The sequence below is a fragment of the Nothoprocta perdicaria genome, unplaced genomic scaffold (genome assembly GCF_003342845.1).
Source record: "Nothoprocta perdicaria isolate Ctin4 unplaced genomic scaffold, notPer1 scaffold_25, whole genome shotgun sequence".
Taxonomy (NCBI): Eukaryota; Metazoa; Chordata; class Aves; order Tinamiformes; family Tinamidae; genus Nothoprocta; species Nothoprocta perdicaria.
The window spans coordinates 377,968-398,075 of record NW_020455477.1 but is presented as its reverse complement, the minus strand read 5'-3'; the positions used below and the strand labels follow the sequence as shown (position 1 = coordinate 398,075).

General features: G+C 48.2%; 1 long non-coding RNA gene across 3 annotated transcripts in view; it reads left to right on the top strand.

Annotated features, from left to right (window-relative positions):
- Positions 1-13,460, top strand: part of LOC112947926 — a 118,958-nt gene extending 105,498 nt beyond the window's left edge. For all 3 annotated transcript variants that reach the window (XR_003249504.1, XR_003249502.1, XR_003249503.1), the window contains exon 3: positions 13,298-13,460. This is a non-coding gene — a long non-coding RNA (uncharacterized LOC112947926). The remainder of the gene's footprint in view (positions 1-13,297) is intronic.
- Positions 13,461-20,108: the final 6,648 nt, after the last annotated feature.

The following is a 20,108-nucleotide window of genomic DNA, read 5'->3' as shown; positions in this document are numbered from 1 at the left end:
CAGTCCYACTGCTCCCTGTGGTGATTCAGGGAGCCTCCCTCTCTGTAGRCATCTCCCCAGGCTTCCTTGGGCTGACTCCATGGCCTGGCCTCTCTGCTCCCCTCTGCCCTGACAGTGACTATCCCTCTGTGACCCTGCTGCTTCTGCCACCTGGAGCAGCCTTCCTGTGTCTCGCTGCCTTTCTGACTCACCACCACCTTGGCAAATGCCACGTGAAAGCCTCAAGTTTCAGCCTTGCCTTGCCGCAATCTGGAGCAGCTTAAGGAAAACAACCCCTGGCTGTTGCCCAACGAGGGCTCAGTAATTATTTCTCTAACCCGCTTAAAGCAAAAAGGTTGGCCACTAAAAACAAACAGGAGGAGGACCCCACACACATGGGCTATTTTGGATCCTAGAGGTAACAAGAATRAAATCAGTCTTTAACAAATTACCTCTGTCTGGGAAATACCAGAGTACCAAAAAAMCGCAGTGTCCATGCAGAAAAAACACTGTTGATCTGTATAATGATTTATTTGCTTTACATTTTCTTAAGCTCCAGTTTTTGATAAGCAAGGTGAGAATAAGCATGTGTGAGAGGAGGACAGAAAAATTACTCTTCTGTAAGCAGGAGTTGAAAGCAAGAGTTGAAAACCCAGCATTAGTGCAGGGGTTGGTGGGATGGGCTTTGTGCTGGCTCACAGTTCTGCACTCCTCAAGTGTACCTCAAGCAGTGCTTTGAATCCCCTGCCCTGTGCTGTGGAAGTTCTTCCATAGGACATCCCGCCAGCCATGGACACGCTCTGCCATCTTGCAYGTGAAGCATTTGTCCTGCAGCACTCGCAGGTGGTGGCTGCAGCAGGAGCAGGGGTGGTGATGCTGGACAGGCACCTTGAGCAGCCTGTGGGCGATTGGACTCGAGTGAATGGGGCAGCCRAAGAGCAGGCGAGAGCCGGGGCGAGTTCCCTGCCCATCTCCATGGTGGGGTGGGAGAGAACCACATTGTTCCTCTCAAAGCTGTTGTGGAGAACACAGGGGCCTCCCAGAAGTTTGTGTCCTGCACTGTTTTTACTGACTGTTTGCTGGTTTCTTTTGTCGCTTAAGGGCCCATTTTGCCCTGTAACTTTGTACATTTTTTCTGGTGCTTGTGGCTTTGTGAATACTTGCCCTACCAGCCTGGAGCACCTTCTCTGTGTGTGCTGGGGAGGAGAAGCTCCTGCTTCTAATTAGCACTGCCAGGAGTAGTAGGAGCCTCTTTCTAACTAGAAACACCTCTGGAGCTTAGTGGTGCTATTGGAATCCTACTGTCCCAGCAAAGCTCAGGAGACTGCTGTGCTCAGAGCTAGACACGCAGCTCTTGGGAGAAAGCTGCTTCGTAGATCACACCAAATCATTTGAAAAATCATAAGCTGAAAGCTTTTGTTTGCTTGTTTGTTTCTCTAATTTTTTTTCTGAATGGATTTTTTTTTACATTGGATAACTATAACAGACCAAAACAGCCGCTGTGTCTACTGAGACTGTAGCATTGGCTAAAGTCGGGAAATGTTTGTTATGTGGCTCAGCCGGACGGTGACTCTGTAGGCAAGTCATGTAAGTTCTTGTTTCTGCCAGTAAGGCCAGTCAAGATTTACTTTCTATCCATGCATAACTGCTTTGTGTGAGCAGACTGAGGCAATCTCGCTCGYTCTGTCAAGTGTTGCATAAGAAAGAACAAATCGGTAAAATAAGACTTGCGATTTTGAGCAAGCTCCTTATTTTCCTACGGCCTGATTCTTCGCTGCTGTTCACCCCGTGCGAGTGCACAATGCATAGGAAATTCCTTCCAGTGTTGACACAGCCACAGCTTTCCCCTTAGGCCAGTTGGCAGCGCTGCTGCAGACGGAGGCGCCCCTGCCTGCCGCCGGTGCCCGGCCACCCTGCCCGTCCCCCTGCAAAGGGATGGGCAACGGGCTGGAGCCCAGGCCCGCCTTACAACATGGCATTTTGTCTCTGATGCTTGTTACTTAATAGTGTGTATTGCTTTATTAGCAAATTCCTCGTTTAGCAGGAATGTTGTCTTGTTTTCAAATGGAAACTTGGTCTTACTGGAGTTTTACGTGAGGAGGGGAAGTTGTTTCACTGCGGAGTGTCATCAGGTAACTCTGAAACTCAAGATAAGGCAGATTTTTTTGCCCATGGTAACCAGCTTCTTTCTCAGGAACCACTACTGAGCTTTATCTGATGGCTTATTTAGTTTTAGCTACTGTCCTGCAAAGCAGGGTACCTCTGCTGTTATCTTTTAATTACTGTGTGCAACCTTGGATGGGAATGGTTATTCCTCTGCTGTTATATTGTTTGTTAGTAGTCACAACGTATGCCAGCCTGACCCTGGAGTAACCTTGATATGCATGCAAGTCCTTAACATGCCTTAAGTGTGTTCTTCTGATACTTGTACTGTTTATTCTGTGGATTAGAATTGGCTGACATAGACTGCCTCTGTATTGGAGTGCATCAGCCGCAGCTCTGCTGGTGAGTACTGCTTTGCTTATCACGCTGCTTGCCTCAGGCTGCAGCAAGGTTATTGCTTAAATAGTACATGAAATGAAGGAGACCATTTGGCTCCTCACGTCAAGAATCCTGGAGCAGTGGCTTAGTTAAAGCCACTGTAGTCTCATACAAATGACACCTGTATAAGCTCCAGGGAGGAGGTTTCTCTCTCAGTCCCTGCTTGAGGGTCATTAGTCAAGGAGGAAAATCACAGAGAGCGACTTCTCTTCTAAGGCTCTCGCTGCTGAGGCAGCTCAAAACTATCACTCATCACGGCTCCAAAAACCAAGTGCAGGGCTGCTGGTGGCCAGGAGACCCTTGGAAACGCTCATTAGTTGTTTTCATGCTTTAAGGGTTCTATTTAACCTTCATTAAATGTCCAAATGAGTGAATATGTTAGTTTAGTGGGGTTCAGATTGCAATACAGGGCATCAGTCATTTCTGCTTTCATCTTCACATTGTGGAAAACGTTTACCAAGTGCAGACTCTACTTAATCTCCTTTTTTCAGAGATTTAGTTTAAAAACATCAACAAAACGGCTGACTGATGGAACTGATGAAGTTCCACTTGCATCTGATACAAAACAAAATTGTGTCAATTTTAACATTCCAGAAAACTGAGGAACTCATCAGGTGCTGGTTTGCTGAAGAGCTTGGCTGTGGTCTTTGCGGGCCGGGAGAGCTCCCAGGGGAGCAGAGGGGCTCGGGGCAGGGCAGGCGCCTGCCGGCAGCACRAGTGGCTTCCCCCAAGGGCCGCGCTCGCCTCTCCCTAGAGCCCGGCCTGTGCTCTGGGCACCCGTGAGCTCTGCCCGTGAGGGAGCCCAGCCCCGGCGCAGGCTCCGTGCCGTGGTCCATGAGCTCCGCCCTCAGAGCGCGCAGCCGCCGGCGCCTTGGTGCTTTCCATGGTGGGGACAGTCTGTGCTGAGGAAAGGGACAACACTGGATGAGGCTGCTTTGGCCTGTGCTCTTTAGGAATTGGGCTACATGTTACRTGATCACCTTAAAATCTAGGAAAATTAAATAAAGGACAAGCRCTAGTGGGAGCTTACTCTGGGTCACTTCTATATTAGTGATTTAAAGAAAAAAAGCCTTTCACCTTGAATGTATATATCTATATTTTTTCTCTTTCCTCTGGGGAACTGGATGGGAGACCCGTGGCAGGGAGGCAGTGAGCAATACCCTGCAGCGAGCTGTGGGTAAGAGGAGCCATAAATGCCCCAGTCCCACCAGTAGCRCGCTCTGCAGAACCATCAAGGCCAGGACTGTGCCTCTCTTTCCGGCTTTGCAGCGGGTGAAGAGCCCTTTTCTTGGGAGGGAAAATGTCTTCTGATACGCAGGTTGGTGGCCAAGAGAGACTCCGTGTCTCCTGTGTTCCAGCGATGGTCTCTTCCCCTCCTCCTCCTGTGAGGAGAGGTCTTTGTGGTTCYGTCCTGAGGAATGGGCAGGATTATAACTGGGCGATGCCTTCCAGCTTCCTATTAGTCACTAGGAATGTGGTTTCCAACATCCCTGCCCAAATTTGAAGCTCCTGTATGGGTAAGGGGATGGATTTTCAAAAGTGGTTGCTTAAATATTTAATGCTTGATTTTTTAAAAAAAACCTTTTAAAAAATTCAAAACTCAGAATTTAAATTTACACACTTGTAAAAAGTGGCAAAAGCTATGAAATAGAATCATGACTTGTCTTTGGATCAGACAAAATGATTAATCCAGGAGAAAATACTGAAAAACAGACATGTGCTTATACCGAGGCTGAAAAACTGTGTATTTTGGATTGTCTCAAATAGAAAATTCTTGCRGAACTTCTGTTTTGGTCAGTGAACAGCAGCAACATTTCTTTTGTTCCAGTCACTGTTGTTAGGACTTAGTAAGGTGATAAATCTTCACCTAGCTTCTATGCAAATAGTTAAGGCACCCTTGCTATAAGTTACATTTGCTAGTAATGTGATAGCTCCATTTTTACATAATGATACTCAGGTTTTATAAGACTGGAGGCAATTAATTCTAATATAATCAGCTTCTAATATAGCTTCTAATTCTAATATAATCATCAGCTAGGGACTGATGACCTTCCTAACCACACAGAATAACAGATGAAGATCCTTAAAAATAAATGTCAGAAAGAATATACTGGAGGCATTTTTTTCAGTTGCTTTTATTAATAAGCAATTGAACTTATTCCATTAGTATCTAATGATGGATTGGGGGTTGGAAGAGGGATTCCCCACCAAAATAAGCTCCGTCCGGACAGGAGCTGGCACTGATGGGAATGAGGAGGTGCTGATTGCCACCATGGGATGAGCTCCTGCCATCTTCAGAGAGCTGCACTGAACAAAAGGGAGATAAGCTACTTGCTGGTGTGAATTCCAAGCAAATTAATAGTAGGCATGAAGGAAACATAACAACCCAGCCAGGGCACGAAGCCCTCAGCTCTACCCGCAGCWCTATTAATGCTGGTGCGATCTGCTTATTACCTGTTAACAACTGTTATGTCTCTCCTCCCACAAAACCTATATTTAGCAGCACTTGCTGAGTTCACAAAAGCCTCAGAAATGCCCCCAGTGCTCAYGGACGGGCTGTGCACCGCGTGCGAGTGCCAAAGTCCTGTTCCGTAACCTTTGTCTGACTTTGAAACGTGCACTCGCTTTYGGGCAGCTTTGCAGTTGAATGCAATCTGTTTCCACTGAAGGCAAGCAATCCTGGAAATATGATTACAATAATTGTGTTATGAACATGGCATTGTCATGATCAAGTGGAGGCCTCCAAAACGTAACCGATAAAATTGCAACTCTGACCTTCATCTTTGGCATAAAAACTTGATACAGTTCAAATATCACTCTATACTAGCCTTGTTAGTGCAGAAAYGGGCCTAATAGTTCAATCGCTGCTCCCCTGAGTCGCTTCAGAGGCGATAGTCGTGTAAACAAGGTCTGGAGGGAGGGGAGAAACAGGATCTATCTTTTGATGTTGGTTCAGAGTGTAAAAGACTGTGTCATCCACTGTCACAGTTCCACCGATTGCCCCGCGTCAGAGCCGCGGAGAATTCGATTCCAAAGCCCTGCGTAAACATGCCGGGGCAAATTCACGTTGGATGGAAATTGTTGCAGCTTCCCTGGCTTGGACTCGCCAAGGCCGATAGACGTATAAGAGCTTGCACTGCRGGAGGCTCTGTCCCCTTCATAAATATTTATGCAATAAATGAGAGATGTCACGGTAATATAAAAAATATTTTAATACAGTGTTCCATATCTCACAAACAGAGTCCCCTTCGCCTTTGTTTTCTTATCCTCTGACTTCATTCGGGTCCTAATTTGAAGCTCTCCCCTAAATATGGACAGAAATGTGTAAATGGTGCCGGCACTGCCGCTAGCTTCRTTGTGCAGAAGTCCCGTGGACATCTATTCCTGCATTTATTTGGGGTGGAAAGTGTCTATTTAAATTGTGAGATCAATCGTCAAATTAGATGTGTGACTGCACACATCGTTCCAGTGTTTATTTTCCTTTCTGGCACACTTGTGGCTCTTTGGGTTTGAAGAATGTAACTCAATTGGAATGAACCTCAGTGATAAAATGGTCATCACATAGGATGTCTTTGTGTTGTTTTGAAATGTACTATTACAAGGCATTTTAATAAACTTTGTTTTTATTTTCCTTGATTAATAACACATTTGCTTGTGAATTTTCTGGGATGTTTGATTCATGGTCTTTCCTTTCTTTTCCTTAGAACTCCTTGGTGGCAGCAGCCTGCAGGAGGCCTTGTGGGACTATCCCATGGCGATCTGACCTGGTTCTGGCTTTGTCCGAGTAATTTTAGTCGCACTAACACTTTTGACCCCTGGTGTCATTGATAAGCTCCAGAGCACCAAGTGCTGGCTCAAAAAAGTTTTGTAAGATTTACAGAAAACCGAACGCTTCAAGCCATCTGATTGGTATTTGTTTATTTTAATTACGAGTATAGAAAATACTGTCACTTTCTCATCTCTCTTTTCACAAACTAAATATGGATAGAAAAAGATGGATGGCAAAAAAGGTATTATCTCTATTACTTTTTTTATATTTACAATTATTTAGAAATTGCTAGAGATGAAGGAGGATAATTCTACTGTTTTAGTCTCTTCTGCTCAATAGTTGATAGGTTTTTTTGTTATTTCCTTGCTGCATGATTTAGTAGGAAAGACACCAAGCCTTGTTTAAGGAACTAAGCTAGGATAAGGTTCATCACTAATATTAATATGGTTTTACTATRAAATACGGTTATTTTTTGATTGGCATTTTCCTTTTGTAAAAATGTTTAGCTAATGTAGTGCTTAATAGTTTAATTCTCTTTTTTTTTCTTTTAACTGAGCCTGACTTTTATCTTTAAAGTGTTTTGTAAAGCAGAAAGTGAAATGGCTTTGAACCCGTCCTGATGTCATCCTAGCTGCGAGCTGCGGGCTGAGACAAATTACACTGTGAAAATACTGACATTTTAAGCAAGGTATCAGCATGTACTAAAATACAGTAATGTATGTTTTGTTCAAGAATATTTTCTTAACACGCTATTATTAGTGGCAGACTCTTTGGTTTGAGAGGCTTTGATAAGTGAAATTAGCACACTGTTTTTCCATTCTATGTATGGTAAATTCTTTCCCCTTTTGGGGTCAAAAACCATAAATATTAAAGGAAACTCCGAGTGTTGCTATTTGCAAGGTTACAATGTTTGTTATTAGAGCCGTGGAGTATGTTCAGTCTTTTAGGCAAGACGGAGGGATCCATGAAGGGACAGGAAACATCTATATTTGCTGGCAGCGTGCCTATATTAAACACATTGCTCACAGTGCCATCCTGATGGCACTGTGGGGAAGGACAGTTCAGCTATGCAGTAGGAAAACATGCCATCATATCCCTATTTCATAACATTGCCCGGATAAATCCTGAGCTCCAGTTAATTAGAGGAGGTCCTTTACAGGAAGCTGTGGCCTTTTTTTAAAACTTGGGTGGAATTAGGTGCCTAATCTTGACGTGCTCCCAGGAGGAGCAGCAACTGCAGGATGCGCTTGGGGCCGCACTTCCTCCGGGTCTCCCYGGGATGTCCCGCAGAGAAGCCTGGTTTTAATGCTGCATTCCTTAGCACAAATAAGGCACAGCTTTACATCATTACATGGGCAAGACCTTGGAAGGGGCTCTCATTTTACCATAGGCACAGTGAGTCACTAGGGCCAAGTGTTTTCCCTTATATTCTTATTTTTTTAATCTAACACGGTTATGCTGTAAGTGAAGACAAACTGGGCTTTGGAGCTTGAGYGAAGTAGGAAGGTGACTGGTCACGTAGTGCCGTAGCTGTTGGAAAGGGGTTTGGGTTTAGCACTTTTTTTTTCCTGTTGGCTTAGCGGTGTTCCCATGCTCCAGGCGCTGCCAGCATAGGCAGCTATGGTTCTGTGGGATGAGTCCATCAACTCTGCTGCTAGGGATTATGCTTCCTGTGAACTGAACATAGAGGCATCCTGGGGCTGCTTTTAATCTCCCTGTTGGGCTTCTTCACTAAGAAGGAGAGCTCCAACCAGCTAAATGCCCAAGGCTTTTTATTTTGTGAACCTGTGCCGTAGCTCCTGGAAGTAACTAAAGAGCAAAAGGTACCTGGTGCCTTTGTAAATAGCTGCAGTTCAGAGTGGTGGCTCTGACTGACCACAGGCATGTGGGTGCAATTCCCCACGCTCCGGCTGCTCTCATCCAGTGCTGCTGTCCATGGGCCATGCGAGTATCCTTGGCTTCCCGGCCAGGCAGGGGACACTCGGATCCTTGGGGCGGCCTGCGGAGCTGTGGCCATTGGGGAGGCCCCAGGGCCACCGTGCGCAGCCACTGCGCGTTGGGTATCTCAGGGAGCGGCGCGGAGGGGCCTGCGAGGGCGAGAAGTGGCACAGCGGGGCATATTGGGGYTGGCTAATTAGCAAGAATCATTTAAACAGTAATTGCACAACCTTTATCAGGCATCTCTACYAACTGCTTCTTGCCAGAAGCAATGATGTTTGATAAAGATTTCTGCTGTGTGGAAGCAGGCCTAGGTGTAAAACCGCGAGATAAGGGGATTATGTTCTAGAGAAACCGCTGCCGCTTGGGCTCCGGTGCGGTGTCTGCCCTCGCCTCGCGCCGGCCGGCGCTTGCAGGGCGGCCCTGCCGCTCTCGCCCTGCTCGGGGCAGGAGCATTGGCCATCTTTGCATCTCCATCCTGTTCCTCACCAGCTTCCTCAGGCTCCTAGCTGTTCTCTTTCCCCACGTAGAGCGAAAGACATCGGGAACTTCCAGCCTGTATCTCAGAGCACTGCAGGAGGAGCCTGTAGCTACGTTGCCCGTTCTTTCTTCTGATTCTTCTCATGTGGATTATATAGAAAGAATGTGAGGTGTGTAGGGAGCTGAATTTGCTTAGCTGTGTACTCATTCACGTTTGTACTGAAGCTGAGGGGTTCTCGAAACCCCTTTTCCCCCAGGAAACATTGATGTTGGCAGGAAGATGGGACAGACTTTGCTGGTGGTGGGCTTGGGTTGTGCTGGTCCCAGCTCCCATGAGCAGCAAGATCAGACCCTGACATGAAATTCTTCCAGTCTTCATCACTRCTGCTGAATTCAACTGGTTTAATTGAAGTGAGCCTAAGTTTGTTCTGCCTGGGAGATAAAATCTGTGCAAAGCCAGGGAAGGGAGGGGATTTAGGAGGGAGTACTAGAAGCCGGAGAGCAGGAGACACAGCCCGTGCACAGCTCAYGCGAGGTGGGAATAATGAATCCCGGCAGGATTCCTGCCCTTGGGGTGGCTGGACATGTTATATCTATGCATTAACTRTTTGTGATGGGGATGTCTACGGATGAAAAACATCATTCAAGGCAGAAAAAGAGCCTTGCTCTGAAAAGATTGTTTCCCATCAGGGAAAACTGGGGCTTGCTGCCTCGGCTGGTGAACAGGCAGCCCCCGGGACTGGCGTTTCTTCCTTATGGTTCTGAAAAACTGGACTCTGCCGAGTTGTTTAAGACTTGTCATTTGATTTTAAAGTGGGTAATCATCACTGTGCCTTAACTGCATAGACAAAATTGCTGGTGCTACAGATTTTCTCTGTTAATACTARCGTTAAATATTTATTCTGGATAAGTGTAAGCTAGTAACATGAGGAAACACCTGTGACTGAACTGCTGTGATAAGGATCTCTACTATATGCTTTAATTGTCTATATTTTCATAAAGGTCAGTATATTCAGTGTTAAGTAATTTTAGTTTCATTACCACTCCTTTTGTCTCGCAAATCGGAAAATACTGATGTATTTGATGCACAAATCAGTGTGGTAGGTTGTAAACCCTGGATTCCTGTCTCGAAGGACCTGTGCCGAGTTGTTTAAGCAGCCTCGCCTGACAGAAGCTTTTTCTTTCTCTGGCACTAATTAGGGACTGATAATTGGATTTCTTTAAGAAAACTGAGCAGGGCAAGGCAGCTGCAGATAGTGTGTGAGGAAACCCCAAACCATGCCCAGGTTCAGAATCTGAGAAAGCTCCAGAAATACTTTTCTCTCCTGAGTGACTGCTACCAAGAGGCATTTCCTCCCTTTTCAGTTTGACAGCCTATTTAGTATGGCTTTTTAAAAACAATATAGATGATGAAGTTTTTATTTGAAGAGGGAGAATGATGTCTTGCCTCCTAAAAATAGTGTAGTTGGAGAAGCAGACAGTAAACGTATTKGTTTTATACATATAAATACCAGTTTCTTCATTATCTAGTGATACATACTACATTTTTCCATAGAAGTCAGATAGTTCTAAAGTGCCATACTCGTGTAAATGCACAAATTCTTTTAAYTTCAAGTAGTATTTATGCTCCAAAATAATTTATGTTCTCAAAAAGCAAACAAACAAAAACTCTTAAAAGGACTTTTTTTGACACTGAGGATTTTAAATGTTTTTTTTTTAAGAAAATGATACAGCCTTTTCACAACCCTTGCCATACTCCTGTGAGCAGCTGATCAGGTTTTGAGCTGCACAAAACAAAATACCGCACGTGGGTGACTCCCAGCTCCGTAGCAGTAGTCATCTCTTGTAATTTTACTTGCTCTTAAGACCCTTCTTAACCTTGAGCAGTGCTGTTGACCCTGCAAAGTCAGCGGAGAAATTGGGTTTGCTTTGGCGAGGCTGAGGCTTCGCGCTCCGGGTGCTCGGGAATTGCCTCTTCCTTGGGCACCGGGTTTATTCCCTGTGTCTGGCGCCCGTGGTCGGGSACGGGGGCTTCATTTGCCGGTGCCCGAGGCCCTGCAGGCAGCTGTGCAGCGAGGGCCCTGCTCTCGATAGGAGCCACTCGCAACAAAGCAACTCAGGGCTTCTGTTTCCCTATTTGGGTAGCCCTGCTATGATCCCTTGAAGTATACAGAGCACTTAGATGCAGAAAATACTATTTTTGTTATGATTATAATACATGTAACAAATAGCATTTCCATAATCTTTTATTATTTATTTATTTGTGATTTAAATGGCTATTTGATCTGGTTACATTTATTTCAGATGAAGGAAATATTATATTGCTTCTTACTACAGAGGCTTTTGGCTTTGTTTGCCTTAATGCAACTTTCAAGGTCTTAGTTTGTCTTAATAGTACTTTTAAAAATACTGCTTTTTTTTTTTCTCAATTAAACCTTTCTATAGATTACTGCATCCCTGGGAAATGTGGGATGTCTCTACTGATTTCCAGCCTGGTTAGGCTATTTTGAAAGAGAACTTTCTAATTAGAAATTGGTTTTCTCTGCATCAAGTCCTTCCTTCACGTACTAAACTGAAGCTGTAACGTTTTATTCTTTGAACCGACAAGCACGGGCTGCAGGACAAACACTTTCTGTTGTAGATATTTATTGCCGAGTTGCTCTGTGTGTAGTCCTGATCTCCAGTGAAGAATAAGGAGAGGAAATATAATATATAGTGCTAGGGAGAGGTCCTTCTTTTTCACTTCCCTGAGGTACCCAGGCAGCGAAGCTTGCACTGCAAAGGCAATGTTAAAATTAATAGAAGTGCTTCCTTTCTCTGTGATTATTTCTAAGCGATGTGAAAGCGTGGTTAACTTTCTAGCCATTATAATGTCATAAACGAGCTGGAATCTCACGGACAGACAGGTGAGTTGTGCCCGGGAGTTGTTTCCGTGTGTGAAGAGCAGCGGCTCCGGGGAGATCCCGGCAGCCCCACGGCGGGGAGGGCAGCCCGGCTGCTCCSCGGCGCCCGGGACAGCGGTGCTGAGGGGAAGGGCACCCGGCTCCTGCTTAAGGTGGAAAGCTGGAAACGAGCTGGTGTGCAGCCCCTGCCTTGTGCCCTTCTCTGCGTGTATTTCACTGTCCTTCTGATACTGGTAACAGTTAAGGGTGAAGGACCACAAARTTGGCCCCTTGGGAGGTCAGATCTGCATTCACTCTGATTGCATTTTGCTATTTGCTTAGGCATTTTGATGTTATTGATACGAGCAATTTGGACAAATACTGAAGTAATACTGAAATAACTGCATAGTTAGTTTCTCTCCCATATACCTTACTTCTCCCCTTACTTTTGCAATATTTCAGAGAAGGGATGAGGGTTTTCCTGGTACCATCTAAACCTGAGGTGGTAGCTGAGATTTCAGTCACCACGAGCCCCTTGTCCTGTAGGGGCAGTGACCCAGCACGGAGCCCCCAGGCGATCGCCGTGGGGCCAGACCCACAACCTGCCTCAAATRGGGACCTCTCCCGCTACCTGGAGTGAGGGGGCTGCTCTGGACCCCAGCCCCATTCAGGCCCTGCATGGGGCTGAAAAACACGTCAAATCAAGCCTGTTCTCTGATTTTTTGTGGGGGTGGCAATATCCATTTACTTGAACTGCTGAGCAGCCTTGAATGTGGTGTTTTAGGAGCAAATGTCTGAGGCCGCTTGCACGGATTGCAGGAGGGGACAWGGGCTGATGTGGCAGTTGCTTCTTGCTGTTGTGCTGGCATTTGCTTAAAACAAATCATGGTGTTTTCAAAACTCATGTGAGAATGTGGAGCCCTTGTAAGATAATGTGGTAACATCTGCTGATAATACAGCAGTTTTCCTTTTCTTTCTTTAAGCATGAAAAATATACTTATCCAAACTCCTTTTTTATGTTATCTTATAGAGGAGAATGTTTAAAAAATCCCAAATAAGTGAAGATGTGAATATTAAAAAAAAAAACACATTAAACTACTAAATATATATTTTTAAAGGGTTTTTTAGAATTTGAAGGCTCCAAATGGGCTTTAGGTRAGTTATCCCCCAAGTCTCTCGACTGTGAATGAGTTGGGGACTGAAGCCAATGAGCGAATCCCCTTTGGCCTTAGTGCAGAGGAGTTTCCGGAGGGTCTGCGCGCGCAGCCCGGCTAGTGCGGCTCCTACCTCCTCCCACAGCCCTCGGGCCCCACGCTGGGCCCCTCCATGGGGCGAGAGCTCTGTGCTTTGGACGTAGGTCTGSTGAAGGTGTGTTCCTCAGAGTGACAGTGACACCAGCTGAGTGCTGAGCACTCCTAAAGCACAGCCCTGTTCCTGTGTGCGGCTGGTCTGAGCTTGAAAATCCCATCCCAAGTGCCCCGACATTTCCACAACGGGAGCTGCACTGAGCAGGGGGTTATTGGCCTCTTCCTAGGAAGGCCCTGTGTCCTCCTTATCAGACTTTCATTAATCATTTCACTGGGAAAATCAGAGCTTGTAAAAGCCATACCTCATGTCAACCACCTTAGGKGTTTCTGTGAGTCTGTTTTTTTGATGCAGTGTAGTGGAATTTAGGGAAATGCTGAGAGYTTTGTGTTCAACCTTCAAGGGAAAGATCTGCTGGCAGAGCGCGAGGCACATAYGGGTCATCAGTGTTAGAGGCATCTTTGGCATCACCTGTGCTGACCTTAACAACGTGGAGAAGGTGGCTTAGCCGCTGTCAGCGTGATCAGCAACGCCGTGTGTGCCGCACGTTGGGATGCGACGCTTCCTGGACACGCTGCTGCTCAATAACCACCAAGAGCCTTTGACATCCTGATTTATCCTTTCCCTAGCTAAAATGTAGTGGTGTCACTGCTTTAAATAAAAAAAAAAAAAAAAAAAAAAAAGGCTTGAATTGATCCCAAGAGTTTAATGGCAATATAGCAGGGTTCTTTTTTTTTCCTTCCACTTAGCCATTTGGCAGCGCAAAGGCCCTACTGTGTTCTTGCTTTGAAGTCTGACAAAAGCCTGGCCTGGGTTTGTTACGTGGGGACAAGAGCCTTGCCTTGCACAACAGCTATTCCCCTGCCGCCCTGGGACGCTGGGCTGAGCTGTGCTTTCCCAACAGAAACAGTTAGCTCAGCCTTTATTTTTATACCAGCACATGCTCAGCTGAGACTCGCAGCCTCTGCAAAGAAAATGAGAGCTCCTTCTAACGGGGCATTGTCCTGTCATTAGCCTTACTGGGCTCCACAACGGTTGTGYGGCGTGCCCTGCGCAATGCATTATAATTATATGACAGGAGAACAGTGGAGAATATGGCATAGCRTTTCCCATAGGTTTCCTCTCGGAGATAAGCAAGATAAACATTGGCCTTTGCTTCTCCCAGAAGCAAATAAAAAAAAGAGGAGGCYGGCGGCTTCCTGGAGGCCTCGGACGGCGGCGCCTCCGTCGCGGGGACAAAGTGAGGAAGCCCCGGCCCGCGGTGCGCGGCCTTGGCTTCCTGAGCCCGGTGCCTTATCTGCGCCGCGTCCCCGCGCTCCCGCCGCTCTATCCGCRCGGCTCCCGCCGCGCTGTTTATTTTTCCAGGGCGCTCCCTGCGCAGGGGCAAACAAGGATGCCTTTAATGGCAGCGCTCTGGGTGCGGGCAGCCGCCGAACGGGCCGGGCGGCAGCGGCACCGAGGTCTGGTTTAGGGTTTGTGCGGCTTGACTCGAGGTGACCTGGCTCGGCTTCAGCCCTGACACCTGGGCCACGGAAATGTTTTGCTTGGAGGGGCTTTCCTAGAGCAGGCAGCAAGTCTCCAGTTACAGGGCCAGCAAGCGGCAGCCCCGCTGCTCCCCCTCGCTAACGYGCTTCTGCACAGCAAACTGTGCAAACGGGAGTAGTCGCGGAATGGGGAATACTGTAAAAATTGCAGCAACATTCCCAGGTTTAGTAGTTAGCAAGGCAGCATCAAATGAGGGGTGATGAAAAGCTTCAGAGCTTTGCAATTTTTTGCCTTTTTCTTTCTTTTTAACGTTTTTGTAAGTTATTTCATGATTCTGGAGGCAAGCTTTGTAATGCGCTGACATCTGCTGTGCGTTTCCCAAGGCAGGCCGAGCAGCAAGGCCTTGGGCAGCGCGCGAAGGCCCTCGGCAAGCGGGGCAGGGGGAGAGGAGGAAGGTGAGCGGGAGACCCCRCAGGCTGGTGCCTGTGCAGGGCTTGGGAAGCAGCAGTAGTTTTGCTGACGGGAGCAGCAGCCCTGCTGACTGCCCGCASCCGCTGCAGCTCCGCAAGGGCTGCCCTTGCCCAACCTTGGGGGTTCCGTGCCGAGTCGGGAAGGGGGGATGCGGGGGCGGCTGCGGGTGGCCCGTGCGCCTCGCAGCCCCCGCCAGGGCCGGCCAYGCTTCGAGGGGACCTTCCGGAGGCCCAGGGCAGCACCCAGCAGAAATCTCGTGCCGAAACACCTTTAAATGCGAAATTGACCTTTGTCTGCTGGAATAGTTTAAGTCAGTTCCACTTTCTGTCAAAAATCAATCATTTTTTCTAACAAAAAAAAAAATGAAGCCAAGCTGAGATCTTTTGGTTATGTTTCTCTGCTGAAAATATTTTCAGAATCATCCTTTCTATTTGAGAAGCAAACTGTTTAACTGGCTGTGGGGAGGAAGCTCTTCCACAGAAAAGGTTTAAAATTCCCTAGTTCCCCTGGAAAGGGGGGGAGCTTCCTAGCAGCTGGTTTCTGGAAACCCAGACTGGTGCCAGCTGCAGCACCCAGGTGAGCAGAGCCCTGTGCCTTGGGTACCAGGAGCCAGCTGGATGGGCGCCCTCTCATCTCCTTCCCTTCTGACCTGCTGGTAAAGCTTGTTTTGTAAACGCAGAGTTTTCTGGGGGGGGAAGAAAAAAGAGGAGGGAAAAGTAGAAGAAAAAAAAAAAAAACTGCAAATGTGGCATAAGGGCTAGTTTCTCCTTTTCTGAGTTGCCAGCAAATCCAGAGCCCTGAGTGTGAATCTGCCCTTGTAGGTAAGGGCAAGGGCTGACAGTACACAAATCACTGAAACAAAAGGTGCATCTTTCCCTGGTGAAAAACCCTAAACAGGAGGAGAAATCCTGCTCCTGTTGGAATCAGTGGGGTAATTGCTCCTGAGCTTGGGAAGAGGCAGCACTGGGCTCTGTGCTGTGCTGAGAGCCCTTGATAAGCCCTGGTGCTTCTGTGGGGCTGCACTTGTCCTGCAGCAGGAAAAGGGCTGCATGGCTTCCCTGTCGGCCGTGCAGGTTGGGAGGGTCCTCGGGAATCCTTCTCCGACTGCACATTGCGTTTAATTGGTTGCTCTTGATTTTGGGGGTTCAGTGGGAATGATGGCTCCTTTGGAGACTTGGGGCAGAATACCCCATGCATCATTCTTGGATCATTTTTGGTACTTCCTATGGCCAAGCTCCAAATAGCACCTTTTCAACCCAAAATGTCTGCAATCAGTCACGATGATCAGCATGTAAACACAGGAATTCGCTGGTACCTGTAGGGACGCTGGGTGTTACTTAGTTTTAAGCAACCATAATTAGGAAAATCGGACGTGGAGTGGTTGCTGGAGGGTCTGAAAGTGAGGAAAACTTGGCTATCTGCCTCCCAAAGATGGTTCTGTTTAAATGCTTGAAGTCCCCAAAATGTGACGGACAGTTGAAATGTCAGGTATCTCATTGCAGCAGTGTGCAGATACTCRGGCTTTAAGCAGGATTGTGATTGCCAATACATGAAGCTCTTGGGTCAAGCTGAGCCTCTTTTTCTACTTGAGAGTTTAAGGCATGCACAGGGCTGCGTTTGTTTCCAGAGCGGCTCTCTGTGCTGATGCCGGGATACACGGAGCACTAAAAGCTAACAAATCACTCAAGGCAAAAAGGTTCCCAAAAAAGCCAAACCCTTTCATTTCCTCTCCTACTTAYTTGAGTCAGATAACATCAAGATTAAAAAAAGAGCCAGCCGTCCAGCCTGGCCATTAAGAAAGAACTACAAGAGAAAAATTTTAATTTTTTGCAACTTGAAAATTATGCCAAACATCTGCTGAGGCAGGGACTCTCTGTGCAGTGCACATTGTGCTGTGCAGGGGCTTTGCAGTCCTGCCCCACCACCAAGCCCTGCACGCTGTGTGGCACCTCTGCGGCACAGGGGCTGGTCCCGCTTAACACCAGGCACCGGTGGCCCCGGGGAGGTGAAAGTGGGCGGCATAGAGCTGCCCATGCCGCAGGAATCGGGATGAGCAGGTTACGTGTCACTGTACCGTCCCGGTTGTGTTGTATTTGTATTGTACTATCCCATTTGTTGCCTAACAAAAGAGRGGAGTTGCAATCAACTGACAGGTTGCTTGCATCCTGCTCGTGCCCTGTTGGGTCATCAAGCACCACAGACTCAGCCACTTTGCCTCAATATACCACCAAAATGGGTAAGATTTTGAAGRTAAGGATAACTTGCTGTTGAGTAGCGTAAGCGTTGTATATCTCCTGAGTGTAGTGTGGGTGCTGTGGGGATTCCTGTGGGCGCTGGGGCCCTTTTCCCCCTTGGAAGCGGTGCCCGGGCCAGGGTTTTGCACCAGCTCTGCTGGCAAAGGGTTCAGGGGCTGGGCTCAGCCTTGGTTCTGCCCCGGGGTTTGGTGTGAGCCTTGGGTCGCAGAATGGGATAATTTGTGTTTGATAGAGGTTTGATTTGCTTCTGGAGCATGTGTAAGTTCTTCYGGTAGCTGTTCCTATACAGAGTATATTCCATTTATTTGTTAGCAAAGACAGCTACAAAACAAATGAAAAAAAAGGTTAAAAATTGACTTAAATGTAAGTAAATATGATGGAATGAATGGGCTGAACTTATATGTCCATCTCCGGGTGGATTTGACRCGGGCCCCTTCTGAGGTGCCAGGGCAGTCGGTCTGGGTCGGTGTTTTTGGGTGCGGGGTGTGCGCTGCCCTGCGCGGGCTGGAGCCGCCGCGCCGGCCCCTGCGCCGCGARCCTTCCCCGCCCGCGTTTGCGCGCGCGGAAACGCCGAATAACGGAGCGAGAAACACAGGGACCTCGGGGGGGCTCTGCAGGCAGAACCGAACAGCCGCAACCGAGGGGGCTGAGCATAAGCTGAGAAATTCACATTTCTGAGCGTTTCTGTTGCTGCTAAGAGGGAAGTGGAGTGCTTGGGGCTTGCACTGTGCTTTTCAAGCAGCTGGTGCCTTGGGGCATGCAGGGATTTAAAACATTTCAGGGGTTCAAGTCACCTTCCACTGACACCAGGACCTCGGTTTCCCAAGTTCAGCGTGCGTTGAAGTTACGCATTCACATGTTGAAGTTTGGGGGGGAACTTTATGTAATCTGAAGTTGACTTTGGCCAAAGTTTCGAAGTTTTTTTTTTTTCTTCCCCTCTAGAAAGAGGAAAATAGTTTCTGTCACATTGCTTACAACGAGTCCTCTTAAGTTTGCATGTCGTTTGGTCCAGCAAAGCAGAGATTTGCTCTGAAATGAAAAGCAGTCACATCACAGTCTTTTTAGACACCCGGTAGTTACATTCCCCCCAAAAAACAAGATGAGGAGCCGGGGCTCCCAGCCGCTCCCGGGGCGGATTAACCGCAGCGAAGCGCGGGCTGCCCGAGCTCCGCTCCCAGCGCCAGCGGAGCTTGGGGCGCGGGACTGCCCGTTTTGGGCGGCACAAATAATCTCCCCACGTTGTTTCCTCGACGCGATAGTGTCGTACACCCTGCGTGGAAACAGTTTCGCGGGTTACCTGGCTCAGAGCCGCAGTTGTGCTCAAAGAAACGCTGCAAGGCGTAAATTCTCTTTGCTGTCCTTACAGTGGTCGGAAGGCTTTTTCTTGAGACTTCCCATTTAAAATAATCTAAAATTCGTAACTTTTTTTTTGCTCTAGTTGCGTTTTCACCRAGCCCAGCAATTTGTGCCACAATCAAAACAAATTCGTTTTTCGATTAGCTGAAACAGCTCAACCCGAACTAAAAGGTTGGTCCATTAAATAATGTCTATTTCTTAGTAACGAGAGCAGAAGCACCACCTGATTTGACGCTAATTTTGTTGCACAAACACATACACACACACGCGCACACACACACAAACAAAAAAAAAAAAAAAAAAAAAGAGCGAGAGAAACAAAAACAAAACAAAACCAAAACACAACGACTGTTTTTTTGCAATTCGAAGGTGCCGGGACGTGAGCGGACTCGCCTGCTTCCTTTCGCTTTGAGGAAAAATAATCATCGGTTTCTCGGCGTTAAAAGGAGCAGCTCGCTCTGCCCGCGCCCGGGGAGCCCGTGGCGGTCTCGGACACGCGCGGACACGGCCAGGCCCTCCTGCGGGTCGGGCTGCGCTAGCGGAGCGGGGAGAGGAGCTGCGGGGGGCAGGATGCGGGATACGGGGTGCAGCGTGCGGGGCTCGCTCCCTCGCGGGCCTGCACGCCGAGCACAGGCACCCTGCCGTGCAGACTGCAGAAGCGGAGCGACGGGGACACAGGAAAGGGGAATACGGGCAGAAAGGGTGAAACTGTCTGTCTTGCGTAGCGAGGGAGTAGGAACAGGCTCAGAGTTAACTGCACGGTGAAAACGTGGAGGGCGAGGGAGTAGGAGCAGGCGCAGGGCTAAACGGGGCAGTGGAAACCGTCCTTGCAGCAGCAGCAGCTGCAGAGCACGAGCGGCTCTCGCGGAGCTTCCCCGGGGGCGGCGGGGAACCGAGCGCGCCCGGGACGCTCCCCTTGCGCTCTGCTGAATCGGTCTCTATTCGATACGGTTTCAGATCGTGATAAGGTTGCTCTGTTCCTCGTGAAGCTCCCGTTATGGATGTGCAGCCATCACGGGCTGCTTCGTTTTTCCTGTAAAAACAGAARTATCTGCGCGGCTGGGAACTTATAAAAACAAGCCCGGAGCTACCCGATTTTTTTTACCTTTACAGCACAAACGAGAAACTAAATTCTGCCCTGCAGAACATGCGGGGACCTACACGGGCTTTGCACAAGGACGCGTATTCATGCGGAGGAACCACTTCCCAGGTGACCGAGTCCCTGCCTGGAGGCTGCGACTTCCAGCGCGTTCCTTAAGCGCCGCGGCCGGGGACAGCTCAGAGCGGCGGCGCCCTCAGGTCTCGCCTCCCGGTTCCGCCGAAACCGCGCGGATCGGGGCGGTTTCAGGGGAATGGGCCCCGGTTTCAGGTGTCCCTTCGCGGGGGCCGCGGCGCCGCTCGGCTCCGGTCCGCAGGTGACACGGGGAAAGTCCTTGTCGCCCCCGTCCTGTAGCAGCGCGGCCGAGCGCTCCGCGGGCCCACAAGTGCTGGATTTCCGCGGGACGCTCTCGTAAACGTGGCTGTGAAGGACAGGCTAAAAAAGCCGTGTCCACACTCTGCTTTATTTCCTTATATTCGTTATGGCAATAAATAATCTTAACGATTAATGGCAGCAGCGGCGAGAACAGCGAAAAAAAGGAAAAAAAA